Source organism: Leuciscus leuciscus, assembly GCF_965113295.1.
Source record: "Leuciscus leuciscus genome assembly, chromosome: 7".
Lineage (NCBI taxonomy): Eukaryota > Metazoa > Chordata > Actinopteri > Cypriniformes > Leuciscidae > Leuciscus > Leuciscus leuciscus.
In genome coordinates, this window is record NC_138731.1 from 44,781,113 (window position 1) to 44,800,479 (window position 19,367).

General features: G+C 41.2%; 2 long non-coding RNA genes across 2 annotated transcripts; one reads left to right on the top strand and one right to left on the bottom strand.

Annotated features, from left to right (window-relative positions):
- Window positions 1–5,657: 5,657 nt before the first annotated feature.
- On the bottom strand, window positions 5,658–17,903 carry LOC309502454. Its single transcript, XR_014207298.1, has 2 exons — window positions 17,808–17,903; window positions 5,658–6,319 (listed from the first exon to the last, which is right to left on the bottom strand). It is a non-coding gene; the product is annotated as an uncharacterized lncRNA (long non-coding RNA).
- Window positions 17,808–18,256, top strand: LOC309502433. Its single transcript, XR_014207274.1, has 2 exons — window positions 17,808–17,852; window positions 17,900–18,256. It is a non-coding gene; the product is annotated as an uncharacterized lncRNA (long non-coding RNA).
- The last annotated feature ends 1,111 nt before the right edge of the window (window positions 18,257–19,367 follow it).

The window sequence follows — 19,367 nt, forward strand, 5'->3', positions numbered from 1 at the left end:
TTACTAAATATAATTCACACTCAGGATAAAAAAAATCTACACCCTGAAATTTTACTTTCCTTGGATGCGGAAAAAGCTTTTGACAGGGTCGAGTGGGAGTATCTCTTTTCGACAGTGTCAAAGTTCGGATTTGGCCCAAAAATTATATCTTTGGTAAAATTATTATATGCCCAACCCCAAGCATCAGTGCGGACTAACAATACGCATTCAAGTTATTTCCCTCTCAGCCGCTCGACTAGACAGGGCTGCCCGCTCTCGCCATTACTTTTTGCATTAGCCATTGAACCCCTGGCTCTTTTATTACGTGCAACGGAGGAGTTCATTGGGATTAAAAGGGGAAAAATGGATCATAAGGTTTCTTTGTACGCGGACGATCTGTTACTATATATTTCAAACCCTGTTAAATCTGTTCCTGTGATAATGGAAATTTTGAAAGAATTTGGAGCAGTATCAGGTTACAAATTGAACTTATCAAAAAGTGTCTTATTTCCAATTAATTCTAAAGCCCGTATGAATACTAATGTGTTTAATATCTTTCCTTTTTCAATCTCAACTAAATTTAAATATCTTGGGATAAATATTACGCAGGAATATAACGGCCTCTTTAAGCACAACTTTTTGAAATTATATGATCAAACGAAAAAAGATATAGATTCATGGAAAAATCTACCACTTTCATTAGCAGGTCGAATAAATATTATTAGAATGAATGTTCTGCCTAAGTTTCTGTTCTTGTTCCAATGTATTCCTATTTGGATAGCCAAGGCATTTTTTAATAAACTAGATTCCCTCATGTCATATTTTATATGGAATGGAAAAACTCCAAGAATCAAGAAAATGTTCTTGCAAAGACCAACTTGCCAGGGAGGAATGGGATTACCCTGTTTCCGACGTTACTACTGGTCATGTAATATCCGCTCAATGTCGTTTTGGTTGTCCACTCAGGGGGCTGATTGGAGTAGGATGGAAAATGAAAGCTGTTATCCCACCTCGTTAAAAGCATTACTTTATTCAGCTTTGCCTATTTCAAAACAAAAACTTGAGAACCCAGTAGTTTCTCATTCAGTTAAAATCTGGTCCCAGATTAGGATGCATTACGGATGGAGGGGTGCATCAGCTTTAAGTCCATTGATTAATAATCATACATTTCCTCCATCAGTCTTAAATATGACATTTCTTCAGTGGGAACATAAAGGTATTCAATGTTTAAAAGATTTATTTATTGAAAATACATTTCCCACATTCAAACAATTACAGAGCAAATACAGATTGGAAAGTAAAGATTTCTTTAAATACCTACAGATCCGAAGTTTTGTTAAGGGCTTATTTCCGTCTTTCCCTAATCAGCCCCTAAACTCTGCAATGGAAACAGTGTTTTTGTCTAATCCATTTCAAAGAGGGCTAATTGCTAAAATCCACAATGTGCTATCACAGGAAGAAACAACACCTACATTGGACCATTTGAAAAGAGCCTGGCAAGATGACCTAGGGGTGTCTATTACAGACAATCAATGGTCAAAAGCCCAAAGAAATGTTCATTCTACCTCTGTTTGTATTAGACATGGTCTTTTGCAGTTCAAGGTGCTACACAGAGTGCATTTATCCAAATTAAAGTTGTCAAAGATGTTTCCTTCCATTAGTCCTTCTTGTGACAGATGTTCACAAGGGCCAGCTTCTCTTGCACATATGTTTTGGAATTGTCCTCACATTACGACCTACTGGAACACTATATTTCAAACCCTTTCCAAGATTTTGAAAAAACAGCTTAAGCCAGATCCAATTTGGGCTCTTTTTGGTGTGAAACCAGTCAATGTACAACTTTCGGACACCCAAAACAGCATGGTTTGTTTTGTGACCTTGTTAGCACGGAGACTGATTCTCTTGTGTTGGAAGCAAAAAATGCCCCCTGCTCACTCAGCCTTAATGAAAGACATAATGGGTCATTTGAAATTGGAGAAAATTAAATACTTGTTAAGGGGGAAGTCTGAAATATTTTATTCAATGTGGCAAACTTTCATAGATTACTTTGGTGAGAATGTTTAATTGATTGGCTTAGCATGGAAATAGAAATGATGCCCTCTGATGTATGTTGTTTGTTATTGTGTTTTTGTCTTTCTGTATTTAATATGTAAAAAACCTCAATAAAGAGAATAAAAAAAATAAAAAAATGGCAAAAATCTGGCGGTCAAAAGTTTTCCATTAAAACAGTAATGTACTGTAGAAAACATTGCATTCTGGGCAATATTTAGCAATTTAAAAAATTGCTGTTAATTTACAGTACAGTACTCTACTGTACTTAAAGGGGTCATATAATGGTACATGCACTTTTACAAGTTGATTGTACTGAAATGTGTGTTGGCAGTGCCTGTACACAACCATCATACAATGATAAAAATCCATCCAGTGTTTTTTTTTTTAATCTTCTTATAAGTTCCCCCCCCTCTCAAATCAAGCCGTTCGATTTTGTGACGTCACAAAATCGACGCCCCTCCCACGATTGTTGATTGACAGCAGCGTTTCAACACAGACCCGCCCTCGCTCGTGAGCGAGCTGTCAATCAAAGTCCGTGCGGACCACTGTCTATGAGCAGAATGGTGTCTAAGCGATTGTGGTGTTCTGTTCTTGGGTGTAATAATAAACACAGCAGTCATTTTCATTTGAAGGGAATATTCCCCACGATCAACGTCAATGCTTTCATGTTTGCGCGAATCATTCACACACCAGACTGCTTTACAAACGAGGGTCAGCATAAAGCTGGTTTTGCTAAGAAGCTGCTCTTGAAAAAAGGATCGGTACCAACTATTCGTGTTCCTGCTGCACCTCCAGAAGTGAGTGTAACGTTTTATTAACCTTTATATTAATATTTATATTAATCTTTGCAAATCGCTTGCTGCACGCTTCACAATGAATGCGGCTAAGGTTTACACTCAGGGTACATTACGGGATGTTTTCTATGTACGACGTTCTCAATATAATTCATAATCCCACGTTTATAATGAACAACGCGATATGGTTATTGTGTTACAGACGGTCAAAGCCATAATATATCTCTCTGTATGGCTCTGCAAACCATAGATATCATATAATAAAGACTAGATGTCTCGTCCGCGCTGCTGGCCAATGGAGGTCGACGTCCGCACACGGCGGCCATCTTGCCACAGGGTGCTCGCTCACTCGTGACATGGTGCATGTACTTTTAAATAACCATAACTTGCTCAATTTTCTACCGATTTTCAAACGGTTTGGTTTGTTATAAACGTCAGAGATGTAGTTATGACACTGCATACATATGAATAATTATAACAATGGACTTCCATATGAAAGAATTATAGCCACGTTAAAGGGATACTTCAGGATTTAGCATTAAGCTTTGTATTAGTAGAAAACCTGTAGTATTTTCGAATTACCGTGCTTTCCACCCTCATATCCCCCTGAGAGGAGAGATTTATGTATTTTTTGTCTGGAAAAAATCCTCCGATGACGCAAAAATCGTCATTTTGCGTCATCGGAGGATTTTTTGGCCAGAGGCTAAAGACTACAGCCAGTAGGAGGGGCTGTCCCGCATGTTCTCAACCCGCCCATAGAGGGATCTCACTCACAGAATGTACACATAAGTATCAGCCATCTTTTTTTGGAAGCTAAGCTAGCAGGCTCTTGTTCTGTGGAGAAAGCTGAGTGGTAGGAGAAAGCTGAGTAGTAGGGTTTACCATCCTCTTTTTCCCGGACATGTCCGGCCACCGAGATCATCCAAAATGTCCGGGATTCGGCTTTTGCTTTCTGCGGTCGCCATTCATTGTTTACATGCACACCTTTTGTTTTACAATCTAGCTGAATTCATTCCGATTGGTGAATCTGAATGTAGTGCTTACATAAACGCTAAACAAGTGATCGGTTGATGTGCGTTTTAACGTGAGAGATACGAGACCGGTGCGTCTCAGTAATCACACCACGGGCCTCGCGTCGTTCTCCCGCGCCCCTCAGCCTCGTCCTGCTCGCCACAGTAAACATAATGAATGGCGACTGTAGAACGAAAAAGCCGAATCCCGGACATTTTGGGCGATCTCGAAATCCCAGGCAGACTCATCACGGAGACTCGCTAGTAGCCTAGCTTTGTTGTTTTCAGCTGCGCTCTCTTACCGGTAGGCGTGGCTTGGGAGTGACCTCCTAGGGCAGCGAAGCAAGTGCATTCTGGGAGTTGTTGTCTTTCATCCACATAAGCCAAAAATACATTTTCTGGCTTTTCTTAGTCTAGAAAGCTCCAAATTCAAAAATAATTTCACATTTCTTCTACATAAATGAACTATTTTAAATACACATTCATCTTTCCAGAGGTGAAGTATCCCTTTAATAACGTTTGTAAGAAACCAAACCGTTTGTAAATCTGTCAAGATTTCACCGAGATAAGAGGATTTGTGTGCGTGCTAATCACTCACCTTAATTCACAGCTTCCCTATGGCAAGATGGCCGCCGGTGATGCCGGAAGTAACTCCGCCTTAAGACGTCTAGCCTTTATATAGATATCTATGCTGCAAACGGTGTACGCACAGAACAGAGGGGCGGGGTGAGCAAATGTAGCAGGAAGGGTTATGACCCCTCCTACTTGTTATGGTTTGGCCAATGGCCTGGCATTCGGCGTGTATAAGAGCATGGGTTACCGGTTCCTTAGTGTGCGTCACTATCCGGGGCCGTGACGTCACCCAGGCGCCCTGCTGCTTTTTGTTGGAGTGCAGTGTCAGGTGTTGCTCGTAAAAAGATCACTGAAGCTGCTTATTCACTGTCAGTGCTGTTTGCCAGTCTGTGTGCTTTCTGGAGAGTTTAGTATGGACATTTGAGACAGGTAAGGGAGGCATTTGTATGCGACTGTGTCTTGTAAATGAAGTTTTGCTTTGGCTGAGCGGGTAATCTGACTAATCTCTGTTTAACGTAGCGTAAAACCTATCTGCGCTTTCTGTCAACGAGTTTGTCGGAGACATTTGATTCCATCTACCGCATAGTTCGGGGATAGTAATCCCGGGACAGCATGTTTTGTGAGTATACTGCTCGAGCGTGAAGCCAAGGGAGAGGGAATCGCGGCGTAACACCTTTTTGTTTTGTTTTTAGGCACGCGATAAGGACTGTAGGAGCCGCATTTGAGTTTATTTTTGGTTTCATAATTTACTTATAATTGTCTTTTCTATTGCATTTGAGTGGTACACCTTCTACAGCCAGAGAGGGCGCTATCCTATAAGTTGGAGCATGTAGCGCAGAAGGAGGGACAGAAGGAGAAGGCGTGCCAGCAGATACAGTCTTTGACCTCGGCCTGGATCTGCGTTACTGGAGCGCTACAAAGGAATGTTTAAAGACATTTAAACCAGTTTTCAGTTTTGTTTATGTACTTTATATTTATTTGCAATAAATACCGACAAACATTCAACGACAACACTCTTGGATTTTCTTGGATTCGGGCTGTGAGTCTGACCCCGTGCTCGCATTCTCCAGGTGGTTGGAAACAATAACAGGGGGTTACAGGAAAAACCCAACATTGTTTTTTGCCACTACAAGGACAGTAGCGGCGTCCTGCATGAGAATTATCTGCCCGTTGCTTCATGACATAAACTGCTGTTTACTCCGCTCCTCATCGGCTGCTGTTCTGTTTTATGCTGTTCTGTTTTATGCTGTTCTGTTTTATCTGTTTTGTGTTTTGTTTTGTGTTCCGACTCGAGTGAACTGACTCGAGTAAACTGACGCCACGGTCTCGAGTGAATCGTCTCGAGTGAATCGTCTGGAGTGAACTATCTCGAGTGAATCGTCTTGAGTGAACTGTTTTCAGTAAATTCTGTTCTCAGTGATATGTTGTGAGTTTCTTTTGTTGTTTTCCCTGTTTATTTCTTTAATTGATTTATCTTTTTTTGAATTTGTATGTTTATTTTGGTTTGATTATTGTATTAGTGAATTATCATTTTGTTCTTTTTGCATATCACTGTTTGATGTCTTTTTCTTTTGTTTGTTGGCAGGGCCTGGGCACCCGGGGGCAGACGAGTGACCATTTAGGTGGTGACGTCCTCACTGTGTGTCGTGGTCTTTTCTGACATGAGTCGTTGAGTGTGTATTAGTGTGTGTGCACTGTGTATAAAGTAATTTTCATAAGGGTGATATCTCGAGACTGCCTCTGCGGGTAAGCCCAGGTTCCTCTGCTGCCAACGATAGAAGTAAACAACTGAGATGAGTGTGATTGCTGGTCAATGCCTCTTTTAACTATGAATGTTGCTTAAATAAAATACTTTTGTACGATTACTAATGTCTCTGACTCAACGGTGATTGGGACCTGTGCGTGCCTTAGCTTAGAGGTTATATTAAATTCTTGGGGTGAAATTCCCCAGGTGGCGTAGTCGGAAATTACAGCAATTTGAGTTGAACCAAGCCCGCTCTGCTACACAAAGCTCATCATCATTTAAAGACACATGCACTTAAACGGCGTGCTGAAAACAGCTGTTTTTGACCAGGTAAAATTAGTGTTTTCTTACAATACTAATGAGAATTTTTATATTATATATTATATTTTATATTATATTTTTTATATTACAAACTTTTAAAGTCCGCGGGAACCGGAAGTTGCAAACGACTTTTCTCCAGTGTTGTGACGTATTTCCCAGTGAAAGGGAATATTGAACAGAGGGCAGGGTTTTACTCTAGCGCGCCTCCTCTCCATCTCTCGCTCATTACAGACTAACGATTTGAGGGGAGTGGTTAAGCGTTTCCCAAACCAAGCCGTCAAACCCATAGACATAATAAATACATAGACGCCGCTTTGGAACGTTGCTGCTATACGTCAAAGTGTCCGCCATTTTGCGGAGGGCAAGACTGCGCTGTAATCAAATGCAAGCAAACAGGTGAGCTGCGGTTTTTCTGGATAAAATCCAAAAAAAATTACATTTATCAACCGATTTCAGTGGTTTGTATGTGGTGTACAAAAAAGTTCCATCTCTAGTTATTTAAAATCTCGATAGTTATAAAATATTTTTTTAATAAGGAATGGCCAAAGCTCAGGCTTGTCATGTATTTGGCTTTTTATTCTTGGATAAGAATTGTGAACACCCCCATACTGAGATATAATTTAATTTTCACATTAAATTAAATAAAGTTTTCTTATTGTGGAAAAAGCATATTCTGTCATTGACCCGATTTTAGCAATAACAAAGATAACTGATGGATCCTTTATGGTAATACATATGATATGGTACAACTAAAGTGCAATGCAAATAGTAAATATAAGATAAAGTGAGAAGTAAGCTAATAGTAAATAGTTTAGTCAATAAAATAAATAAAATAGTAATAAAAAGTATAATTATATAATATCATAAGTACTATAATATAATAATAATAATATATTGATAATAACATATAGTTTATGTATAATACTATAATAATAGCAATAGAATATGAAATATCAATTACAGAATATAGACAATAAAAAATAATAAGTTAAATAGTTACTATGAATAGTACAATAATTTACCAGCATAACTATAATAGATTGATAATCGCAAGTGGTATATTATTATAATAACAATAATAAATAATGTAAATTTATATATTTTAAAATATTCTTACATAGGCTATATAAAATAAAATGACGCAACCCTCTCTTTTTGTTAAATTTCAGTTTTTAAAAGGTATAAGAAGCTATACAAGTCAAGAAATAAAGGAAACGATTCAGTCAAACATACAGCAGGCTACAACAAGTTAAATAGCCTAAATATATAAAGTTATGAAACTTCACTTTGCCCTCAGCCAAAACGATTTGCCAAGGAACAAATTATAGATTAATGAGACCAAAGATCGCCCGTTAGATATACACAAGACGAATTATTCTCATGTTTAACTAGACTAAAGACATCAGATCCAGCGGCGAACGTCAGAAGCACTAGCCGAGGTAAGGCTGTTCTCGGCGGGATACATGAGCGCTGAGCGCCCGGTGATCGCTGGATCTCACAACTCCGAAACCGTCAGATAGCATTTTTAAATAGGCGCTATCTTTATAAATAAACCACAGATTTGAGCTTTAACCCTCTGGGGTCTGAGCTGTTTTCTGGCCCTGGAGGTGTTCTGACATGCTCTGACATTTGTGCTTATTTCTGTTACTTGTGACATTGTCATGGCTAAAGTCTTGTTACACTGTATTTAGCACAAACTCTGCTACAATAATATATCAGCAGCATGTATGTAAAAGTTTGTAGTTTTGAGATAATGACATTTATGCGTGGTTTGTGAAAATACAAAAAAAAATGTCACTGAAATAAGGCCATGAAACCCATACTGATTATTTCTTCACAAGACTTTTGAAAATTGTATGACGTAGCCTAGAATATTTGCTCCAAAACTATGTGAAAATCACCCTGACTGCTCATTCAGATAAGACAATATATTGATTTAAAATTTCTAAGACGTGTTTTGTGTGAGAAAGCCTTATGCGAAGAGGCGTGATCATCTCATTAATATGTAAGCCTTTAACACCTGAGAAAGACAAAGACACTCCCCTAACTGCCCTATTAGGAGCTATCAGGCCCTGTCATTCAGAGCAACCTTGCACAAAGAATGAGGAGATTTAAAAAAGAATGGCTTTTAGATTGTTTGGATTTATTTACAACACAACATAATCCAAAGATACACAACAAATGACAAAAGAGCACATTGAAAACAATGATCCAAAGACAGAGACCTTTGTGCCATTCCTAAAAACATTGTACATACCTTTCATTTCCAAGGTGTTTGATTTTCACTTTACCATGTTCATATACAGAGACTCATGTGAATGTGGAAGTCAGCAGGACTCAGTGGCATCTGGTCCCTGAAAGAAAAGAAAAAAAAGTGAACATACTGGTATCAAGAGTAACTAGGCCTGCACGATTTTGGGAATAAATTTTAGATTTTTCTGGTTAAAATTGCTGTTTAAAATTCACAGAATACACACACACACACACACACACACACACACACACACACACACACACACACACACACACACACACACACACACAAATGTTTCCAACAATATATAATATAATGAACACCAGGTTTGTTGTGCTATGTAGGCATAGGCTATGCGCAGTGCTGCATAAAATAATAATAACAATAGCCTATAGCAGCCTATAAATCTTCCAGAAGATTTCAGTAACAACTATGCTAGAGAAAAATATATTGATTATCATATGTTACTTCAAATGTTTCCATTCGTTATGATGATATGAAATGAGATAATAGTAAAAACATAAAGCCTAATGTTTGGTGCATTTTGCTTTTCAAACGCGATCGCGCTCCAAAATATGAAACATTCAAACGCACAGCATGCTCCAAAATATGAAACATTATGGTTACCATATTATACATATCTACGTTTGAGCAGATATCCACAAACAGTATTTAACAGTAAACACGGGTCTAAATATGATAATATTCACCATATATCTAGCAACAGCTCAACTGCAATGTGAAGTTTATGCAACAATACCATAAACTAATAAGTAAGAATTTCTTACCTTACATCTTTCTTGTCTTCAAATCGCGTTCTTCTTCTTCTGAGGTAAATCCAATGTAAGCTCACGGCGCGTCTTTCAAACTCGACGAAAAGCAGAGACTTGTGAAGTTTTTTGGTGTTTTGTGTTTGAGGTAACGAGGGCGTTCGCGTTCCATGTGGAGATTTGCATGTGAATCACTTTTGCGCGAGTGGGCGTAGTCAAATTAAAAATAATTAGCAAGCGTTTGAGATACTGGACATCCTGTTGGTTTTATACAAATTACTTAAACAGAGAATATTTGTTTTCAGTTTGAATCCGATCATTTAAAAGTACACACTTAAATGTTTATAAAGGTATATGGCTCATAAATGTGTGACAAGTATTCGCTGAGTTTTGTTTCAGTTTATAGACGTGCTCAAGAAAAAAAAGTTCAACGCGACGGAGAGGCAGAACGCACACCCTGTTTAGTTTCTTTATTTTACAAAAGCACAATGTTTTGATTTGATTATAAGTGGACACATACAAAAGTAGAAATATCACAGATTCTTTTTTTATATTTCTTTTTTCTGTATGACCATAAATGACGGAGTAATTTAAGTTTATTGTGCTACAATGTGAAGAAAATCCAGCAAAACGCGGGGGCGCGTTTGCGGACCTCAGAGGGTTAACCCTCTGGGGTCTAAGGTGTTTTTGGGGCCCTTGGGATGTTTTGACATGCCCTGACATTTGTGCTTTTTTCAGTTATTTATAAACATGTTAATGGCAAAGGTGTAAATTCACTCTATATAGCACAAACAGGGATACCATAATATGTGAGCAACATGTATGTAGATGTTTGTATTTTTAAGAGAATAATGTTTATGCGTGGTTATTGAAAAAAATAAAAATGAAAGTTGCTGAAATAAGACCACAAAACTCATACTAAATATTTGTCCACAAGACTTTTGACTAATGGATGTTGTCGCTTCGAGTTCTGGCTTCAAAATTATGTGAAAATAGTCTTGCTTTATCGTTCACATAAAACAATACATTGATTTAAATTGTGTAAGACAGGTTTTGCTTGGAAAGCCAATATGCGAGGGGGGCGTGAAGGAGGAGTGGTTTACACCTGAGAATACAATGTCCCACCCATTATGCGTAATTACTTGCATAATGAGCCATTCATTCAGGTGTGACACTGACTGAGCCACAAGAATGAATGCAAGGACAAAAGATATATTTAGAAGAAGACTTATATTGACCATTTAAGATTTTGCTTACATCTATCTGGTAAATATGTTTAGCTATTTTATTAAAAAGGTTACAATTACAACAATAATTACAATTTCAACAATATTTCAAGTGTACTCTTTCTTTGTAAAAAAATGATTATAGGCCTACATTTTATCATATGTATTCATTAGTTTGAATATAGCCAACATTGGAACATCTAACATCTTAGTTGATGACTTTATTTTTGACAAAAATAATATTTTATATATATATATATATATATATATATATATATATATATATATATATATATATATGTGTGTGTGTGTGTGTGTGTGTGTGTGTGTATGTATGTATGTATGTATGTATGTATGTATGTATGTATATATACATATTATGGCAAGCCGTTCAGGAAATAATTATATTTATAATATGAAGTCTGAATATATATATAGAATGAAAGTCTGAATATATAAAACGAATGTCTGAATATATAAAACGAATGTCTGAATATATGGAATGAAAGTCTGAATATATATAGAATGAAAGTCTGAAAATATATATTGAATGAAAGTCTGAATATATATAGAATGAAAGTCTGAATATATATATATATATATATATAGAATGAAAGTCTGAATATATATATATATATATATATATATATATATATAGAATGAAAGTCTGAATATATATATATATATATATATATATATATATATATAATGAAAGTCTGAATATATATATATATATATATATATATATATATATATATATATATATATATAGAATGAAAGTCTGAATATATATATAGAATGAAAGTCTGAATATATATAGAATGAAAGTCTGAATATATAAAACGAATGTCTGAATATATGAATGAAAATCTGATGTTATCAGCGCCATCTTGTGTTATTCATCTACTATTTTTTATACACATTTTGAACAATGAGCGAGTCCGCACGAAATTTAGTAGCAGCAATTTTAAGTAACGATCATCTAATTAACACCCTGGCGAATGCGTGTACGGGCCAAAATACTGGCAACCGTACTCAACATCGTTCTACTGATGAAGAAATGTATTCGCTATTTCATCGCGGAAGAGCGAATGCGGTGAACTTCACAGCCCAGGAAGTTCCTGCTTATCAGGTAAACATTACAGAAAGAAACATGCCTTCTACCTCACAGGGACAACCCACAGCTATCTACAATCTTCGCCCGTTCACTCGAAAGGGCCCTAGACATTCATTCTATATATATTCAGACTTTCATTCTATATATTCAGACATTCATTCTATATATATTCAGACTTTCATTCTATATATATATTCAGACTTTCATTCTATATATATTCAAACTTTCATTCTATATATTCAGACTTTCATTCTATATATATTCAGACTTTTATTCCATATATATTCAGACATTCGTTTTATATATTCAGACATTCATTCTATATATATATTCAGACTTTCATTCTATATATTCAGACATTCATTCTATATATATTCAGACTTTCATTCTATATATATATATATATATATATATATTCAGACTTTCATTCTATATATTCAGACTTCATATTACAAATGTAATTATTTCCTGAACGGCTTGCCATAATATATATATATATATATATATATATATATATAAAAAATTTTTATCATACGTATTTCAAAGTTAAGGATTCATTAGTTTGAATATCGCCTACATTGGAACAAACACTATAACATCTTAGTTGATTATTTTTGACAAAACATATTGTGACGAGCGTCCCGGTATCTCATCAGCGTCGCCCTGGAAACGGAGGCAGAACACCTGCACTTCCTCATTACCGGCTGATCGGTCCCAGCTGCAGCTCGTCAGCCGGCAGCATTATAAGCCCAGCAGATCTCGCCACAGAGAGTTCGACCTCCAGAAAGACTGCAGCTAACCTCTCTCTCTCTCTCATCTCTCAACCCCTGTAGATAGCAGCGTGTGACCGGATAGCCGCCATCGCGCACGAGCACCCTGCACAAGGACCAACGAGGAGAGCACAGACTGCACCAGCGCACTTCTACACCTGTTTGTCACCTTTTCACCATTTGTGTGTGAATAAAATCCACCCTCCGGGCATTTATTGAAACAGTCCTTGTCGTGTGATTCTTCAACCCGTGACAAGTGGTGGAGAATGCTGGCCTGGTCCAGTCTCACGTCCTTGCCCCTCGCACTGAATACAAGTCGTTCCTGCCGATCACCTGTGTCCATGGAGACACTCGGCACGTTCCAGCCCGCCGAGTGACCATCGACGCCGCTCCTGGATCCTGGCCAGTAGAGGTTGGAGTAATGAAAGACCTCCCAGTTCCGGTGTTGATCGGCCGAGACTGGCCCGGGTTTGACCGCCTCCTAGCTTCTCTCACCCAGCCTGCCAACCCGGGGAGGGGCCGCCGTAAACGGGCGCCCACGAAGCGGCATCATCAACGGCCCGTCCTTCTGGCCTCGGATAGCGGGAGAGATGGTGAGTCCCCCTCTCAAATTCCTAATGTGTTCCTTGATGTGTTCCAGCAGGTGACGGGAGGGGGCTCATTTGGCCGGGAACAACGGGAGGACGACCGGCTGAAGCATTGTTGGGCCCAGGTTCGGATCCTGGACGGAAAAGAAGTTCAGCCTGGGCCCCATCCTCTCCCGCATTTTGTGGTTCAGAAGGGCCTGCTATACTGTGTCGCGCAGCGGAGGGGAGAGGAGAAATTACTGCTGGTGGTGCCTCGTACGAAGACGGAGACCGTGCTGGAGTTGGCACACTCACACCCCATGGCGGGACATCTCGGGCCGGCCAACACGGTCCAAAGGATTCGGGACCGGTTCCACTGGTCCACTGGGAATGGACGCCGAGGTGAAATTGTTCTGCCAGGCCTGCCCCACCTTCCAGGTAACTTCACCCAGGAAGCCTCCCCCAGCCCGCTGATACCGCTACCCATCATCGAGGTGCCCTTCGAGCGCATCGGGATGGACCTTGTGGGGCCGTTGCCTAAGTCTGCCCGGGAACATGAACACATCCTGGTGATCGTCGACTATGCCACCCGGTACCCAGAGGCGATCCCCCTGCGGAAGGCCACAGCAAAAACCATCGCTCAGGACCTCTTCCTGCTGTCTAGCCGAGTTGGCATCCCAGCGGAGATCCTGAACGATCAGGGAACTCCCTTTATGTCCCGGCTAATGGCTGACCTCTGCCGGCTGCTGAAGGTGAAGCAGTTGAGGACCACGGTCTACCACCCACAAGCGGATGGTCTGGTCGAACGTTTTAACCAGACTCTGAAGCAGATGCTAAGACGGGTCGTGGCTGAAGACAAGCTTGACTGGGACCTCATGATCCCCTGCGTCCTCTTCGGCATCCGTGAGGTTCCCCAAGCCTCAACTGGCTTCACCCCGTTCGAGCTCCTCTTTGGTCGACAACCATGGGGCCTCCTGGATGTGGCGAAGGAAGCCTGGGAGCAGCAGCCGGCAGTTCATCGCTCGGTCATCGAACATGTAAGGGAGATGAGGGAAAGGATTGACCGGGTCATGCCAGTAGTCCGGAAACACCTAAGCAAAGCGCAGCAGGCTCAACAGCGCCACTACAACCGGGCGACCCAGCCACGGGAATTCCGTCCCGGCGATCGCGTCATGGTCCTAGTCCCAACAGCGGCATGCAAATTCCTTGCTACCTGGCAAGGGCCGTACACAGTGCTGGAGAAGATCGGGTCGGTGACTTATCGAATCCGCCAACCAGGCCGGCGAAGAACGGAGCAGCTGTACCACGTCAACTTGCTGAAAAAGTGGGTTGGGACTAGGGACCAGCTCGTCGCCCTCGCCTCTACAGAACCCGTAGTGGTAGACACCAATCCCCACCTCTCGGCCGCCCAGAAGGGAGAGCTGCAGCACCTGATCGGTCAGTTCTCTGATGTGTTCTCCCCTCTTCCCGGGCAGACCAACGTCATCCAGCATGATATCCAAACGCCTCCCGGAGTCATCGTCAGGCAACGGCCCTATCGGGTCCCTGAGGCTCGTCGGCGAGCTATCGAGGAGGAAATACACCAGATGCTGAAGTTAGGGGTGATCGAGCCTTAACGCAGCCCATGGTCCAGTCCGATCGTCCTGGTCCCGAAACCGGATGGCACCCTCCATTTCTGCAACGACTATCGCCGCCTGAATGAAGTCTCTCAGTTTGACGGCTACCCCATGCCGCGGGTGGACGAGCTTCTGGATCGGTTGGGAAGGGCCCGGTACATCTCAACGCTGGACCTCACAAAGGGTTATTGGCAGGTACCCCTTTCAGAAAGTGCCAAACCTAAAACTGCTTTTTCCACCCCTAGTGGCCACTGGCAATACCGGACCCTTCCCTTCGGCCTCCACGGGGCACCCGCCACGTTCCAGTGTATGATGGACATCCTCTTACGGCCCCACCAAGCGTATGCTGCGGCCTACCTGGACGACGTGATGGTCCACTCCGTTTCGTGGGAGGATCATCTGGAGAGATTGCGGAGGGTGCTTTCCGAACTCCGGAGGGCTGGACTCACCGCCAACCCCCGCAAGTGCCACCTTGCACTCTCAGAGGCAAAGTACCTGGGATTCCAAGTGGGCCGGGGACTGATTCGCCCACAGGAGAAAAAGGTGGAAGCAGTACGCTCCGCGCCGAGACCGACGACGAAAACCCAGGTACGAGCCTTCTTGGGGTTGGCGGGGTATTATCGCTGCTTCATCCCTAACTTCTCCTCCTTAGCCGCCTCCTGACAGATCTGACCAGGAAGGGGCAGCCGGGGAAGGTACAGTGGTCGTCAGCATCGGAAGAGGCCTTCCAAAGGATCAAGGAAGCCCTCACGTCCGAGCCTGTCCTCCGAGCCCCAGATTTGAGCTGCCACTTCCTGCTGCAGACGGATGCCTCCGACACGGGACTGGGAGCCGTCCTGTCACAAGTGCAAGAAGGGGAGGAGCATCCCGTCCTGTATATCAGCCAGAAGTTGACCCCAGCCGAGAGAAACTACGCCGCTGTGGAAAAGGAAGCTCTAGCCGTCAAGTGGGCAGTCCTGGAACTGCGCTACTATCTCCTTGGCCGAAAGTTCACCCTGGTCACCGACCACGCGCCCCTCCAGTGGATGGCCCGTGCCAAAGACACCAATGCCAGGGTGACTCGTTGGTTCCTCGCGCTCCAGGACTTCCACTTCGTTGTGCGTCCCCGCGCAGGGGCCGCGCACGCCAACGCTGACGGTCTCTCGCGGATCTGGGCAGCTTTTGCAGGTCTGTCAGTGTTACGAACTGCTCCGAGACACGAAGGTTGAGGATCCAAACACAGTTTTATTTAAAGGGTATACAGAGTCGTAGTCAAAATCCAGGCAAAGGTCATACACAGGCAGGCAATCCAACAAACAGACAAATCCAGAGGGTGAGGCAGAAACAGGAAAACCAGGACACGGGGAGAGATCAAGAACCAGGAACAATGACAACAAAGGAAACGCTCAGAAATGCAGTGTAATAACGTACAAGACTTCGCAGTGAGTGAATGAATGAACATGGTATAAATAGACAGACTAACAGGATGAGACAGGTGAATGCAATCAGTGAATGAGGTACAGGTGAATGTGATCAGTGATAAGTGATGATGAGTCCGGGCAGTGAGTTATGGGAAATGTAGTTTGTGAGTGAAACATGATAGTCTGGTGTGGAGTGCCCTCTGGAGGCTTTCAAGGGCACTCCAGCTGGTTATCGTTACAGTCAGGGACCACTCCCCACCCACATGAGCACATGAGCAGAAATTGGCAACATTATAAGCTTATTTGATGTGGCAGTATTTTACAGTAAAAACTTTATAATCTATCCGATTTTTGTAGTCGATTTTTACTCATCTTAGTATAGAAATAGAGTTTGCTAAAAGCTGTTCTTTCATTCACACACAGAAACGCGATTCATTTTTAAACAGTATTTGTGCCAGCTGTTGTAGCTACACAACAGCGCGCATCTGTGCATTCATTCATTCACGCACAGAAACGCGATTCATATTTAAACAGTCTTTTTGCATGTACAGACACTTGCGATTAGAACAAAGCATAGAATTGACCTATTCCTCAGCCGGATCCGTTTGCTCCTCGAAATTAAACTTCCAGAACTTCTGAGGTAAATTTTCCAGGATTATTATCAAGATAGTAGTATTCCTCACAGCGTCGTAAAGTACAGTCTGAGAGTGAACTCGCTGTGTGTGTTATCCAGCTGATGTGGGCGTTTCACAGGATTGCAGGATCGCCTCACATTTGCGTTTGAATAGTGCGCGCTCTCCGTGGGCGGAGTCAAATAAAAAAATAATGAGCTGAGATGAGAACGACTGACATCTCTCTCTTTTCATTCATATTACATAAACTGAGAATATTAGTTTTTTTATAAAAATTACTTAATTTAAAAGAAGAGAATTCAAGCTTCATGCCTGTGTGCCTGTGTGACTGTTTGACTGAGTATTCGCTGAGTTATGGTTCATTTTCGGACGCGTTTCAGAATGGACTACACTGACAGAGAGAAGGCAGAACTCGCTTCGTGTTTATTTTTCTTTATTTGGCAAAAAGCACAACACTTTGTTTTTATTGTGAGTATACACAAAAAAAATACACACTTAACAGGATCGATTGATGTATGAAACTCCTATGGAAAATCAAAGTCAATAGAGTATTTATGAGTCTCTTTTACACTGATAAAAAAAAAAAGCGAACTGGTATCGCCGGCGATACCGCCGACCCCAGGGGGATGTTGTAACAAGTACTAGGCTGATTTCTAGATTTCTTAAACATTGAGGATTAAAGGTGCTTTAAGCGATGTCACGCGTTTTTTAGGCCAAAACACTTGTCACATACAGCAAACATCTCCTCACTATCCGCTAGCTGCCTGTCCCCTGAACACACTGTAAAAAAAAACATGGTCTCTGTAGACAGCCCAGGCTCCACAAACAGCAACAAAAACAAACTGGGCTAACCCGCACCACAAAACATAACAAACTGTTCCAGCCAATAACCGACAAGAAAAATTTGGGGTGTGGTTTGGGGGGTTAGTGCGCGGATGAGGAGGAGGGAGGCTCTAGCAGGCCTCCGTTTTGTTTGACAATACTTTAAACCAGTGGTTTTCAAACTGTGGGTCGCGACCCACTTGTGGGTCACACAGTGAGAAAAGGTGGGTCGCACAAAGGCACTTAGCTGCAGCTAAATTTACGTTACGATGAGTGAAACAAAACCAGTCCGATTAATGACCAAACGACTATGAGTTTTAGCGCCCGCCAAAGTGTTATTTGATCGCTGAGTAATGTAGATGAACTGCTGCGCTTGTGACAGAGTCACAGTGCATGTTTAACTGAAAGAACGAGCAGAGAGAGTACTCGGGCGCGCGCGCGCGCGTGCTCTCTCTCTCTATTCGGAGCCAGGCGAAAGTGTAAAAAAGACTTCACCGTCTCCAAACTAAGCGCTGTCTTGCTCTCTCTCCCTCGCACATATTAATCAAAATAAATCGACACGGTGGTAAAAGGTCGGAAGACCAAAGTTTCATGTGGAGCATTCAGAGATTTTTTTTTTTCTTACTCAATTACCGCTGGGTGTGAATTGTGCTAAATAAGTTGTTGCCTTATCTTCTCTGAAAAGCGTCCCAGACATTCAGCTGACATAAAACAACACTTTAATTAAACGAAAAAAACTATCCAGTGATGAAATGTTTTCTGTGTTGACACAAATCTTGGATGTCTATGTCCTAACTGCTGGGATAATCACACAACGCGCATGACACGTCCAATTCGCAAACTAATTACTCCTTTGAACGATTCATTTTAATGAATGGACAACTGATCTTTCCAACAGTGAACTCAGGAGACGTTTGAATCAGTAACACTTTACAATAAAGTTCTATTTATTACATCAATTACATAAAAAGTACAGTTTGCTTACTCAAGCTTAAGCTTTAAAAAAAATAAAACCCCTTGTTTTTTTTTGAAAAGCATATGACTACATTTTTCCACACAGTGCTATCAAGAATCGATAAGAGAATCGTTAAAGAATCGGATCGATAATCAGAATCGTCAGTGGCATTATTATTATTGATAAAATCTTATCATGTCCCATCCCTATGTGAAGACGGTAAAATTATAATCAAACATTAAAGAACATACATGTTTTTAAAAGTTTTTTTAAGAGTTAAAAGTTTAAAATATTTTGCTAACATGAAGGCTTGTCACTGTCAGTCTTTTTACATCAGTGCAAAACTAGGGAATGCAGATTAAGACCATCAGCATGCATTGATTAATCCCATGGCATGTAGCAAAAAAAAAAAAAAAAAAAAAGAAAAAAAAAAAAAAAGAAAAAGTGCGACCAAATCATGCTGGTGCGACCAACTGAGAAAGTTGGTAGCACCAGTGCAAGTGGGTCTTGAGATTGATTATACTTGTCTAGGTGGGTCCTAGAACGAAAAAGTTTGGGAACCCCTGCTTTAAACGTCAACAAGAAGTGACGTCACCCAACATCACAAAATCTAATAAAGACACAGAAAAGAAGCACAGCGTGTGCAAACTGGTATAGCCATATTGTCAGGGTGTGTGCAGGCAGAAGGCGAGGAAGGCAGAAGGCTCCTACAAAGTGTTTACTTACAAATAACTCAAGCGATACAAAATGGCAGAATATACACACA